This window comes from Coptis chinensis, chromosome 6 (genome assembly GCF_015680905.1).
Source record: "Coptis chinensis isolate HL-2020 chromosome 6, ASM1568090v1, whole genome shotgun sequence".
NCBI classification, from domain to species: Eukaryota; Viridiplantae; Streptophyta; class Magnoliopsida; order Ranunculales; family Ranunculaceae; genus Coptis; species Coptis chinensis.
This window is the reverse complement of record NC_141461.1, coordinates 9,995,321-10,009,207: the sequence shown is the minus strand read 5'-3', so window position 1 is coordinate 10,009,207 and position 13,887 is coordinate 9,995,321.

Sequence of the window (13,887 nt, the reverse complement as noted above, 5' to 3'; positions counted from 1 at the left end):
AGAAGCATTATGAAGCAATGCACAACTGGATTAAGATTGCAATGAATGACATGAACTGCAATTTAAAACCTGACATCTCACACACATGGAAACAAAGAGCAAAATAGTCAACATATGCCAGTAAATGAGTGCTACTTTATCAATATACTTAACACCCCCAAGGATGCAGAAAACCACTTCGTACTCTTTTTTTAATCTAGAAATCATGAACATAAAATCCAAAAGAGAAACTAAAACCTGAGAAATAAAAAAAACTTCAGAACAAACAACACTAGCTAGTCAAAAGCACAAATACCAATAGATTTCCTAAGGAATTCAAACCAAAGGGAATCTAAAGGTTTAGTAAACAGATCAGCTAATTGACTATCTATATGAACATACTCAACGCAAACCACTTTACTCTCGACTTGGTCCCGAATGAAGTGATGCTTAATGTCAATATGCTTAGTTCGAGAATGTTCAACAGGATTTCTGGAAATATTGATGGCACTAGTGTTATCACAAAAAATAGACATAGTACCCCTGTTTGAGTCCGTAATCCCTCAACATTTGCTTCATCCAAAGCAATTGGGTGCAAAGAACTTCCAAAGAAGAATGTATTCACCTCGGTTGTGGACAAGGAGATGGAATTTTGCTTCTTGCTTTGCCAAGCAATAAGGTTGTTACCAATATAATAACATGCACCAGATGTACTCTTCCTATCATCAGCATTACCAGCCCAGTCGGCATCCGAATAACCAGTTATCGCACAATTAGTATCTCTAGTATACCACAAGCCATACCTAGAAGTAGCATGAACATAACGAAGAATGCGTTTTACTGCAAGGAAATGAGACTCCTTAGGACAAGCTTGATATCTAGCACAAGCACCAACACTAAACGCAATATCAGGACGACTCGCAGTGAGATACAATAAGCTTCCAATGATGCTTCTGTATAATTTTATATCTCCATCTTTACCAGAGTTGTCCTTACTCAACTTAGTCGTCGTACTCATAGGAGTCCAAGTATGCTTAGTTGAGTCCATACCAAACTTTTTCAGAATATCTCTAGCATATTTAGACTGAGAAACGAAAATCCCATTGTCTAATTGTTTTACCTGGAGACCAAGAAAATAATTTAGCTCACCCACCATACTCATTTCAAATTCGGTTCGCATAAGATCAGCAAAGGAAAGAGCACGGTGTTCAGAGGTGGAACCAAACACAATGTCATCCACATAGACCTGAGCAATAAGCACATAATCTTTACCATGATGTACAAACAAAGTCTTATCTGCTCCCCCTCTAGAAAAACCCTGTTCTAAAAGAAAGGCAGTAAGGCGCTCATACCAAGCTCTAGGAGCTTGTTTAAGACCATAAAGAGCCTTCTTAAGACGATAAACATGAGTAGGATGATGTGGATCAACAAATCCTTTTGGTTGCTCCACATACACCTCTTCCTGAAGAATGCCATTTAAAAAAGCACTCTTAACATCCATCTGAAATAGTTTAAATTTCAGATGACAAGCCATAGCAAGCAAAAGCCTAACAGACTCTAATCGAGCAACAGGAGCAAACGTTTCATCAAAATCAATCCCCTCAACTTGGGTATACCCCTGTGCAACCAATCTAGCCTTGTTCTGAACAATAATAGCAAATTCATCAGTTTTATTTTTAAAAATCCATTTTGTGCCTATGACATTAATGTGTAAAGGACGAGGAACAAGATACCACACATCACTACGAACAAACTGACCCAGCTCTTCTTGCATTGCAAGGAGCCAATCCTCATCAACAAGAGCCTCATTGATATTCTTTGGCTCAATCACAGAAACATAGAAAACATAATGAATGGTATTCTTAATTTTATTCCTAGTTTGCAGGTCATCACTCAAGTTACCAATCACATCTTGGACACAATGATGTTGTTGCACTCTAACAGAAGCCTTATCAAAAGTCACTGGCTGGATGAAGCCAGTATTAGGTGCAAGGTCATTTGTGTGTGGAGATTCGTGTTCACTAGAAGGCGAGTCTGCTGCATTTATAGACTCAACATGTGAAGGTACGTTAGTGGTAGATGGTGTCATAGAGAAGTGTTCAGGAGCTAGTGTAGTGGGACTCTGAACAAACATGTCATCTGCCGCCTCATCATTACCAATAGTGTGCACAAGAGTATCATCAACAACCACATTACATGATTCCATAATAGTCTGAGTACGTTCATTATAGACTCTAAAAGCACGACTATTAGAAGAATACCCAAGTAAAATACCTTTGTCTCCCCGAGTATCAAATTTGGACAAACTTTCACGATCCCTGCACACATAACAAGAACTTCAAAAATACGAAAGTATTGAACATTAGGTTTCTTGCCATACCAAAGTTCATAAGCTGTGTTTAAAGTGTTAGGGCGAACCCTATTTTACAATATAACAAGCTGTATGAACAGCCTCAGCCTAAAAATTTATGGATAGACTCTTATTATGCAATAGAACTTGAGCCATCTCTTGAAGAACACGGTTCTTCCTCTCAACCACCCCATTCTGCTGAAGGGTACGAGGAGCTGAGAACTTTTGCCAAGTACCATTGGCAATGCAATACTCAATGACACCTGTATCCTTAAACTCACCACCACGGTCACTTCGAATGTAAGTGATCTGGGTATCTTTTTCATTTTGAACCCGTAAGGAAATAGCTTGGAATTCCATAAAAGTGTCGGACTTCTCTCTAAAAAATGCAGTCCATGTGAATCTAGTAAAGTCATCAACCATCACAAGAATGTACCGCTTACCACCAATACTAGCAGTCCGTATAGGACCCATAAGGTCCATATGAATTAATTCTAAAGGGTACGAGGTAGCAATGTCCTTAACCTTTTTATGGGAACTCCGAATTTGTTTTCCGACTTGACAAAGTCCACAAATAACATTTCTAAGTCTGCCAAGTTTGGGAAGGCCTCTAACTAGGTCCTTTCTAGTGATTTTGTCAAGGTCCTTAAAATTAATGTGACCTAATCTTTGATGCCACAACTGAATCTCATCAAGTTTAGCCAATTTGCAACTAGTAACCAAGGGCTCCTGATGGATTGCGTAACAATTATCAGAAGTTCTTGTACCAGTTATCACACACTGTCCTTTACCATTAAGAACCTTACAAATATCTTTTTGAAAACTGACAGTGTGGTGTTTGTCGCATAATTGACTAATACTAATTAGATTAGCCTGTAAATCTTTAACCAAAAGAACAATCTTACCATTAGGAAGACCAAGACCATCTATAGTGCCTTTACCAATAACCTGTGATTGGCTACCATCGCCAAAAGTGACATTACCTCCTTTGAATGGAGTAAAGTTGCTAAACTTGGTAGCATCACCAGTCATGTGGCGAGAACACCCACTATCCAAATACCACTGGGCAGTTTGACGGGAGGCATGAAGAGCAGTAACAACCACCTTGCACGTGAGCTGTGGACAAAGGTCGTCTTTCCTTACCCAAATAGTCTTTAGCTTCCTCGCTGAAGTATGAGAATATTGAGTGTGACGAGAGGTTTTGTACACATTCCTATCATTAGCCTTCATATGTTTCTTTTGCTGCATATTCATGAAACGGTTAGGAGTCCAAGTGTGTGATAATATGATTTTTGTCGAAAGGGCACATAAGAATTCCAAAATCTGTTTCCATGAAAAAAAGAATAATGATTGTACCAACAAAAAGGCGCAAGATGTCCCATTCTACCACAAGCATAACATGTAAACACTTTATGTTTGACAATAGACTTTGACTCAAACCGAACCTTTTGAATAGGAAGTTTCTTATGAGCTCTTACACTGTTTTTGCTGACACTAGGAGAGACCATAGTTGCAGGATGTTCCTTAGCTTTCACAAAAGTAATAGCACAAGAGGTATTAGAAGATGATGCATTAGCATCATTATAACCCAGACCTCTCTTGTCAGAATGAGATTTACCCACCCCAAGCATTTTGTCAAGTTGTTGAGCACCATTAGTGAAGGCTTGAAGTTGATGTTGAGTAAACACCAAGTCTTTCTTGGTCTGCTTAAGTTCAGCCAAGACAGATTTGCATTTTTCTTCGCTATCAAAATTCTTTCTCTCTAGAACATCAATTTTGCTTAAAAAAGTTTGTTTTTCTTGTTCAAACAATTCAGCCTGAATATTGTACTCCTCAGCTCCAGATAAAACTTGAGCATTAAGTGCGTCAAACTTGACTATAAGATTTTTATTTGTCTTGTCAAGCTTGATACACTTGGCAACAGAGTTAGAGTACATCTCAGCCCAATCATCATCAGTAACACTCGACTCAAAATTATTCAACTTGCTATTTGCAAAACTATTTTTGTCAGATTCCTCAAGATCTCCACAAAGACTAGCACCATACACAACATAGTTAACAATTTCATCAGCTTGGGAATCATCAAGTTCAATCTCGTCATCACTATCATCCCAAGTTACAGAAATGTTGGCTTTCCTTTTCTCTAAGGGTTTCTTATTCAATTTCGTAGGACAATTGTGAGCATAGTGACCGAACCTATTACACTTATAACATTGGACTTTTGAGAAATCAGTAAAAGACTTGTCTGGTCTATTTTCAGTTTTGAACCTATCATGAGGTCTTGACACTTGATTATTAAATTTCCCTTTATCAGTAAATTCTCTTCGATGTTTCATTTTCAATAGTTTCTGGAAATCTCTAGAAATAAGAGCAATCTCATGATCAATATCAAAAGACTCATCCTCGAGAGAGACATCATTTTCAGAGAAATCCTTAGAAGAATTAGAATAAGATGAACTCTTGAAAGCTAAATTCTTATTCTTCTGAGGATTTTCATACTCTAATTCCATCTCAAAAGTGCGCAATTTGCCCGCAAGAGTCTCAATGGACATTCTTTTTATATCATGTGCCTCTTGAATGGCATCTTTTCGAGATCTAAACCTCTTAGGTAATGACCTCAAGATCTTGCGAACAACTTGAACATCTGGATACTCTAAACCAAAAGCCGTGCTAGAGTTAATCACATCTTGGAGACGGATAAAGAATTCATCAAATGTCTCACTATCTTCCATCTTCATGGTCTCAAATTGAGTAGTAAGCAACTCAAGCTTACTCTCTTTGACAGCACTATCACCTTCATGCGAAATAACATGCTTATCCCAAGCCTCTTTTGAGGTGGTACAAGTGGAAATGCGTCTGAATTTGTTAGGATTCATGGCCATTGGTTTCTAGGTTTTAATGAATTTACAGTAGTGTCACCAGACCCGATAGTTTGAGTAGGATGAACCCAACCATCTTCTACAGCTATTCAAACATCATCACCTAAGGCTTGTAGGTAAGCTGTCATTCTAGCTTTCCAGTAGGGAAAGTTTTTCCCATCAAATTGAGGAGGTCGATTAGAAGTACCAAACTTATCAACTTCCATCTAACAATTTTTTTTTTTAAGGAACAAAAAAATCACGCCTAGGCTTTTAAACCTTTAAGAGCGTAACTGCTCTGATACCAATTGAAATTTCCAGATACGATTTCACAGAGTAATCTCGATGAATTCAATGTTCCCAATTAGATTTAATCATGCACAAGAAAACAATTATCTATGACAATCAAACTGAAAAAATAAAATGAGACAAGACACAGAGAATTTTTTTTTCGTGGTAAACCCAATCACTGGGAAACATCAACGTCACTACCTATCTCAGGTAGTGAGATAAAAACCCACTATATAAATCAATCAGTTACAAAGTAAGAATACTCACAACGAGGATCAAGTCCCATGATTACCCAAATATCGTACTTCTCAATATTGTAACCTTTCGCCTCCTTTCGCCTCCTTTCGCAGGAAGAAGATTCACTCCCTTCGCAAGAGCTACCAACAATTAACACGTATGGAAGAACTCAATTTAGTGATCTCATGTAGTCGCAACAATAAGATCACTGGATTGACAAGATGAAGAAATCCACTTCAATATCTCCAGCAAACTTTCTGGTGAAAAGCTCATCTTTACCGTGTGAGTTTTTCTCTTTTTAAAGGCAACCTCGAACTCACTCGATCAACCCTGTTACGACTCTCTCAACAAGATTGCATATCCGAGAATCTCGCATCTGTTTTAATCTCTCAATCGATATCCGATTTTGTTGATGTCGATCTTTTTACTTACATGGTTATCACCGTATTTCCCTGACTGATAGACTCAAAACATAGCTTAGGCACGAAATGGGCCAAACACACTATGGGCTTTTCAGAAGAATGTACAAAACAAATGATTTAAGAAGCTAGTAGTGTCCATGGCTGGGGATTGGATTTAGTTTTTGATAAATTTTGATTTTTGCTAGAAGTCAAGGTGTTGATCCATAGCACCCATATAGACCACAGTCTGCTTTTTAACCTGCCATTCGGTTGTGAATGAACAAAATACATAGCCATACCATTCACGTCATCCAAACATGCAAATGGCATTTCATGACCGTTTGACAACTATTGTGATAATCCATTATATGACAAATAATGTATTATGAGTTATATAATTGATTTTGGATATAAAAAAAATTGTTTGGTAAATTTTTTTAGAATCCATTATCTCATTCTCAATCCATTAAAAGATAAACAAAAAAAAAAGTGGCTTAAAGAATGAAAAACAAAAATTATGGAGGCATTCTGGCCATTGCTTTTGAAATGAATTTCCATATTATGTTTCTTTTTTGTTTTTGGTAATTTATCTTTCCATTTTTTATTTGGTCATTAAATCAATAATTGATTTGTATTTGGTTGTTTGGTATCATTTTTTCTATATATATTTATTTAAAAAATATTTATGTTAGAATTGATTTTAGAAACATAATTATTTATATTTAAAATGGTTTCCAAACGGCATCCAAATGTAATATTAAAATGGCAGTTTTAACAAATAAAACCTAATCCTGTTTCTTCTTACTCTTCTTACTTTCATTTCTTACTAGTGTGACACCTAACAAATGAATTGGATAGGTTTCAAAATCTTCAGGTGGACACTTTACATTTGTTAAGAAAAGTTCGTCACTAAGTTCGTCACTAAGTAAGATATTAGAGGAGATTGAAAATTCAATATGTATTATTTTAGACACTACAGGTAGGGGTGTGCATGGGTACCCAATTACCCAAACCCGAATCGAAATCGGAACCATTTATAGTGGGTCTGGGTCCTAAAATGTTATACCCATTTAAAGTGGGTCTTCAAGAACCGACCCGATAAAGAACCGAACCCATTAGAACCGAATAGTAAAAAACCGATAGGTACCCAAACCGGAACCAATTTGTTTGATTTTGATATATAGAATTTAGTATTATATTACACTAAATAAAAACAAACCCAAACATTATTATTATATATAGTCTATATTTGTTAGGTGTAAAATTATACTAAATATATATAACATTTAGCATAATAGTGAATGTGTGTTATTAAATGCATCTTTTATAATATTACATTAAATATGTGTATTATAAATATTAATAATAATATTTACGTGTCACGTCTATAACATTATATAGTCGTATACTATGAATTAACTTATGCACTGTCTATATTAACTAATACATGAAGCGGTAATGCGTTTGATATATTACATGTATATATATTAGATAACGAATACGTGCAATGCTAACTAACAATTGTGGTACATGTGGTATTTATTCTATATATATATGACGCATTGCGTATAGTATAATATACATATGTTCGATTTAAAATATACACATACATATAATGTATGAGAATGTATTTAAATTTTTTGATAACTTTCAAATATTAGTATTGAATTTAGGACCATTACTTCTTATGAGAGGACAAAAATATCGATGACAAGTGTTATAGTCCCCGTAAACCAACTTTTATATCGGTTATATAACTAAAAAAAATAATTTTAGCAATAAAAATGTATAACCCGATAAGGAACCGGAACCGACTAATTTAATGGGTATGGGTCCGGGTTTTCAAAATATAGAAAAAAAACCCGAAAGAACCAAACCCGATAGGAACCGCTAAAATAGACCCAGAACCGACCCATGAACACCCCTAACTAGAGGTGAATTGACACAAGCTCGTTTGTTTTATCCTCCCAAGTTTGGAAGGGTAACCATGTTTCCAAAACCTACCAGCCTTGTGTGAAAAGTTATTTTTCATGACATATAAACACTCCTTGATCGAATCCCGATCAACAATTGTTTATGTAATCATATCACTATTTATATCTCTATTAGTAGTATCTTCTATAACTATCATAGATTCTTAAATTTATCCGGGTATTTTTCTTATGCATAATACTTCTGGATGAATACTTAAATAAAAAACACTTACATAATATTTAGAAGGGTTGCTTCGTCTTTCTCGCCCTTTGCGAATTTAATGTACCAATTTTGTCCTTAAATTTAAATTGAAATATTGTTTAACACCTTTGAATGGGAGTAATTGGTCATTCCATGTGTTGCTTAATTAAAATTTCAAATCCACGCCTCTTATTTTAAATTGTACTGCACAATAAATATAATTAATTAGCTATTTAATTAGCAACTTAATTACCACTTAATTTCCATTAATACCAATTGACCAAGGGTTTCTCTCCATTTAAAAAAAAACGGTCCATCGTCTCTCACCTCTTCTCTCTCCATCTCCCAAACCCACCAATTCTTAGATATGTGAAAATATAAAAACAATCATTTTTTCTCCTGGTTTTTGAATGGCACCATTAGTTTTCTTGCCCTCACAGGACACAAACTTAATACCTGAAATTGCTATCAATCACGTCAGTATCAATATCAGATGATTGAGATCTTCTTTTAATTTTGGTAAGCATTATATGTACTGGAATAAAGAAAAATGGGTGCATCTGTCTTTCTATTTACTGACTGTTCAAAACATTAAACTAATATGGAATTTTGGTGTAAAAAACAAGAAGAATTTGTACTGCAAAGCTTTGGTTATGATACAAAATGGTGTTTGAAGGGGTCGTGTTGTTGTCTTCGTTTAAGGTCTCACTACGATACAGAATCTGGAGGTGAAATTTAATCATCTTATCAGATACTAAGTTAGTTGAAAATTTTGAATATATAGTTTCCTCTTTGTTGTTTGTATGATGTATAGGTTTTATTTGAAGATTTTGTCTCATGACCGTTATCCTACGTTTTGTGTCCAGCTATCTTCTCGCAATATACTAATCAGAGAAGGCCTATATACCGTGGTTTCCCGTTTTTGGAATAGAGTAAGAAGTTTAAGGTAATGTATATACGAGAATCTTAAAGAGTAGTACACATGAATTACCCAGAACCCCTTGCTTCAGACCAAGCGGAACATAGTGCTGGTGAAACTCCTTTAACTTTACCCAGCTTGGTACGTAATGCTTCCAAATTCTGATAATCTTCCATCAATATACTCTTACGTCTTATCTAAGAGCATTTGTGGGAATAAAAGGAAGCAAGATTAAATATGTATTTGAGATTGTAGAAAAATGCATATAATGTGACATCTGGCAATTTTTGTTTATACTATGTAACGCAAAAGGAAAAGAATTGAAATGAAACGAAAGTAATCCAATAATCGTAAATGGCATTCATTTTTTGTTTTCAATGCGCTTATGAACATATCATCCTTCGACTGGGTGGTCTGTGAGTTCATATTGGAATTTTTTTTAGCTATTGCATTATTTAATTTGTACTCCCTGAGCAAAGTCTATATGAATTTTTTGGTTGATTTTCTACATTTAGTTATTATGACTACAATCCGAGGATGGTGCCAAAGACCTGAACACCAAGTGAATGCATAGGATTTTGTATTGTACCTCAATATGTTGTGTTGCTTATCGGTTTCTTCAGTTTGGTGGCAATGAAGGCAAGTTCTGCTACTGCATTTACAGTGACTGGTGTGGTTATTGTGGTTCCTATAGTTGTTTTGCTATGTTGATTAGGGATTAGAATTATTTAGTCCCTTCAGGTTGATTTGCTTGCTTTTCACTGTTTATTAGGTCAGATGACTTCCAGTATGGACTCTATGGTTTGATCGTCGTTAAACAACATGTACGCGAGGAAGTTCAGTAAGAACTCACTGGTACAATTTGATTTTCTTATAGTCCTTTTTCTATTGGTTCATCATATATGTATGCATCACATCTTAGAAGATATGAAGAAACTTAGGTAATTAGCTTAAATGCATCTTGGCTAGTTTAAATAAAAGTGATGAACCAAAAGAAAGAAGTGATGAACCAACACAAAAAGGACTTGCATAAAAGTAAAATCAAAGAGAAAATTAGACTATAATAGTGCACCCTATATTGTTAATGGTTGTCAGGGAAGAATTGTTTATTATCTTTTAGGTAATGGGCACCGATCCCATTAGAATATGTTGTTGCTAGCATTCTTTAAGCAAATAAAGGATCTTTTGAAAGGAATAGCATTAGATTATATGTAGCAGTAATGGTAGTTAAAGGTTTTTTAAAGTTGGAGCCTAAGCAACAAAATTGAATTAGTTCTTCCTTTAGTTCAGGTCTTCAACGATTCAAGTTGCATAGATTAGCAAGCGGTAGGAAGGTTAAGTTTTAATGGTTCATGTTAGCGGTATTAGTATTATATGTCTTAAAGGGTAGTTTAGTCTTTGCACCTATTTTAAGGTTTATATAAATAATATATGAGGAGGCCAGCTTTAATCGAAGCCGACTCTCTCTTTTCTACTCTCTCACCATGACTCTCTTTCTCTCCTCTCTCTAATTGATGCTCTCAATTCTCTAACTTGGTATTGGAACAACTTTTTTTCTTCCTCTTCCTTCTTCTTCTCTTTCTTCTTCCTTTTTTTGTGGGTTGCAATAACTCTACTGGTTTGGTGGAAGTTTAGAGAGACTCTCCACTTCCTATGTGGTTTGTTGTTTCCTTGTGTGTTTGTGCACCCTAGATGAGTTGAAATCGTTAGTATCTAGGGTTGTACCCAGTTTGTAATCGGAGTGGTTTTTTTACTGATTTGGTTGTTTTGTGTAGTTGTGATTGGTGTGAATTGGTTGTGTAGTTGTGTTGGTAAATTGGTTGTTTTCTGTGTGGTTGTTTCTGGTATTTTATGGTGTGAACAATGGATGACACAGTGAATCCTAAACCTGACTCTAAACAGTCTTTATATTATGTCAACAATGATCTCGGTAGGCCCATTACTAATTTTCGTTTAAATGGGAACAATTATCTTTCATGGAGTTATGCTATTGAACACTTTATTCGTGCGAAAAAAAAAATCTAAAATTCTTACTGATGATCCTCCGAATTCCAATGATTCTACTTATGGAGACTGGATGGCTTCTAACTCTATGGTTTTGACTTGGTTGTGGAATAGTATGGAGCCAAAAGTTCTTACTAATGTGCAATTCTTACCCACGACAAAACGGGTATGGTCATCATTGAAGGAGATGTATTCCCAAGAAAATAATCTATCTCGAATTTATGATCTGTTTGAGTCTTTATTCAAGACAAAACAGGGTGATCAACCTATTGATGAGTACTATAGCACTATGAAAGGACTATGGGAAGAGCTTTTGCTTTATCAACCATTTACAGTTAATTTGGAGAAGCAACGAGAACAATGTGAACACTTTCAGGTTGCTTTGTTGTTGCATGGGCTGAATTCTAAGTATAGTGTTTACAAGGATCAAATTTTAGCAAGTGAAACGGTACCCTCTGTAGCACAAGCTTTTTCGCGTCTTAAGAGAAAGCATTTGGAGCATTGCTAAGGAGTCATCTGGCTTACTCTCTACTCCAAGTAATCGTGGTGGACGAGGAGGTGTTGGAGGTGGTATAAGCTTTAATGGCCGTGGAGCTCGTGGTAATTCTGGTTTTGGCAGAGGTAACCGTGGTGGTTTTGGAGGACGTCGTGGTCGTGGGGATAGGTATGATGGTACTGACAAGAGGAAGTGCACACATTGTGGTAAAGATGGTCACACTGAGCCATTTTGTTAGGACAAACATGGGAAGCCTGCCTATGCCCATAATGTTTATGATCAGACTTTTGGGTCTTCCGCTGCTGGACCTTCTAGTGCTTCTAATCCTTCTACTGCTGAAGTTTTAGGTCAAATTTTGAATCGTCTTAATTGTATTTATGTTCCTTCTGCAACCCACACGGCTACTATGGCAAGTTCTGGTAAGTCTGCTAGTTTGGCGGTACCTTCTTCCTCTTGGATCATTGATTCAGGAGCTAGTGCTCATATGGCCGGTAATCCCTCTTTTCTTTCTAATTTTGTGCCAACTAAGACTAGCATAACTTTAGCTGATGGGTCCTCCCGTCCTGTTCTTGGTATCGGTGTTCTTCGTCCTACAAAGTTCTTAAATTTGCAGTCGAGTCTTTATGTTCCTCATCTTTCATTTAATCTAGTCTCTGTTAGTGAACTTACTAAATCTCTACACTGTTTTGTAACTTTTACTTCTACTGGTTGTGTGTTTCAGGACCTCAAGACAAAGATGACGATTGATTCAAGGTATGAGCATGATAGGTTATATGTATTGGATGTTGCAAAATCAAGTTCTGTTTCGGCTTTGAGTGCGTCTGTGTCTCCACTTTAGTGGCATCGTCGTCTTGGTCATCCCTCGTTGGTTAAGTTGCGTCAGTTACTTCCTAAGTTAAGTCCAGTATTTGTTTTAGATTGTGAAGCATGTTAGTTGGGAAAACACCATCGTAGTACGTTTCCCAGTAGGATTGATAAGAGGTCTTTGGGCCCTTTTGATGTAGTCCATACGCACATTTGGATCCTTCACGAAAGAAAAGCTTGTCTGGTTTCTTTTATTTTGTAGTGTTTGTTGATGATTTTTCTAGAATGACATGGCTATATTTGTTAAAGGATCATATTGAGCTACCTCGTGCTTTGTTCAATTTTTACAATGAAGTTGCGACTCAGTTTGATAAAAAAAATTAAAATTATTCGTTCTGACAATGCCTTAGAGTATACTCAGTCTTGTGTGCGACATTTTTGTGAAGATCGAGGTGTTATTCATCAAACCACTTGTCCCCACACCTCTCAACAGAATGGAGTTGCTGAACGCAAACTTCGTCATTTACTTGATGTTACTTGCACTATGATGTTTGCCATAGGGGTTTCTAAGCCATATTGGAGTGATTCTGTTCTCACTGCTAATTATCTCGTTAATCGTATGCCATCGTTTGTTCTTGATGGTCAATCTCATTTTGCATTGATGTATCCTACTCAGTCATCTTATGGTTTGCCACCTCGAGTTTTTGGTTGTGTTGCGTTTGTTCATGTTTTAGGTCATGGTCATGACAAATTAGATCCTCGGTCTATAAAGTATGTTTTTGTGGGTTACTCACGTACTCAAAGAGGGTATCGCTGTTATAGTCCTGTTACTCGTCGCTATTATGTCAGTGCTGATGTTACTTTCTTTGAGTTTACTTCCTATTTCTCTACAGAGGGGCAGTTGTTTGATCCAAATTTAGTGTCTTGTCATGAGGGGGAGTTACTTAATCTGCTACCCCAACTAGTTGTTCCCATTCCAGTTGTACCTTCTGAGGAGGTGCCTCCCGCACCTGTTATGCCCTGTGCGGAAGGGCCTAGTCGTGTTCCTATTACAACCGTTAGGGGGTCCATGCCTATTTATGCTCAATATCATCGTATTTTTCCTCGAAAGAAAGTTACTAATGTTGAATCTGCCCCTGTTACTACTATTGAACCAGCACTGAAACAGTCGTCATCTTCTTTAGAGGCTCCTTCGGTTTGTGTTGTACCTGCTACATGGACTACGACTCATGTTGAACCTGTTGCTCCAAGGACTAGGTCTCAGGTTGAACCCATTGCTAAATGGACCAGGTCTAAGTCTCCTTATCCTATCTCTCAGTTTGTTTCATTACATCGTGTTGCTCCTGGTTTTTGTACTTTTGCTTTGTCTATTT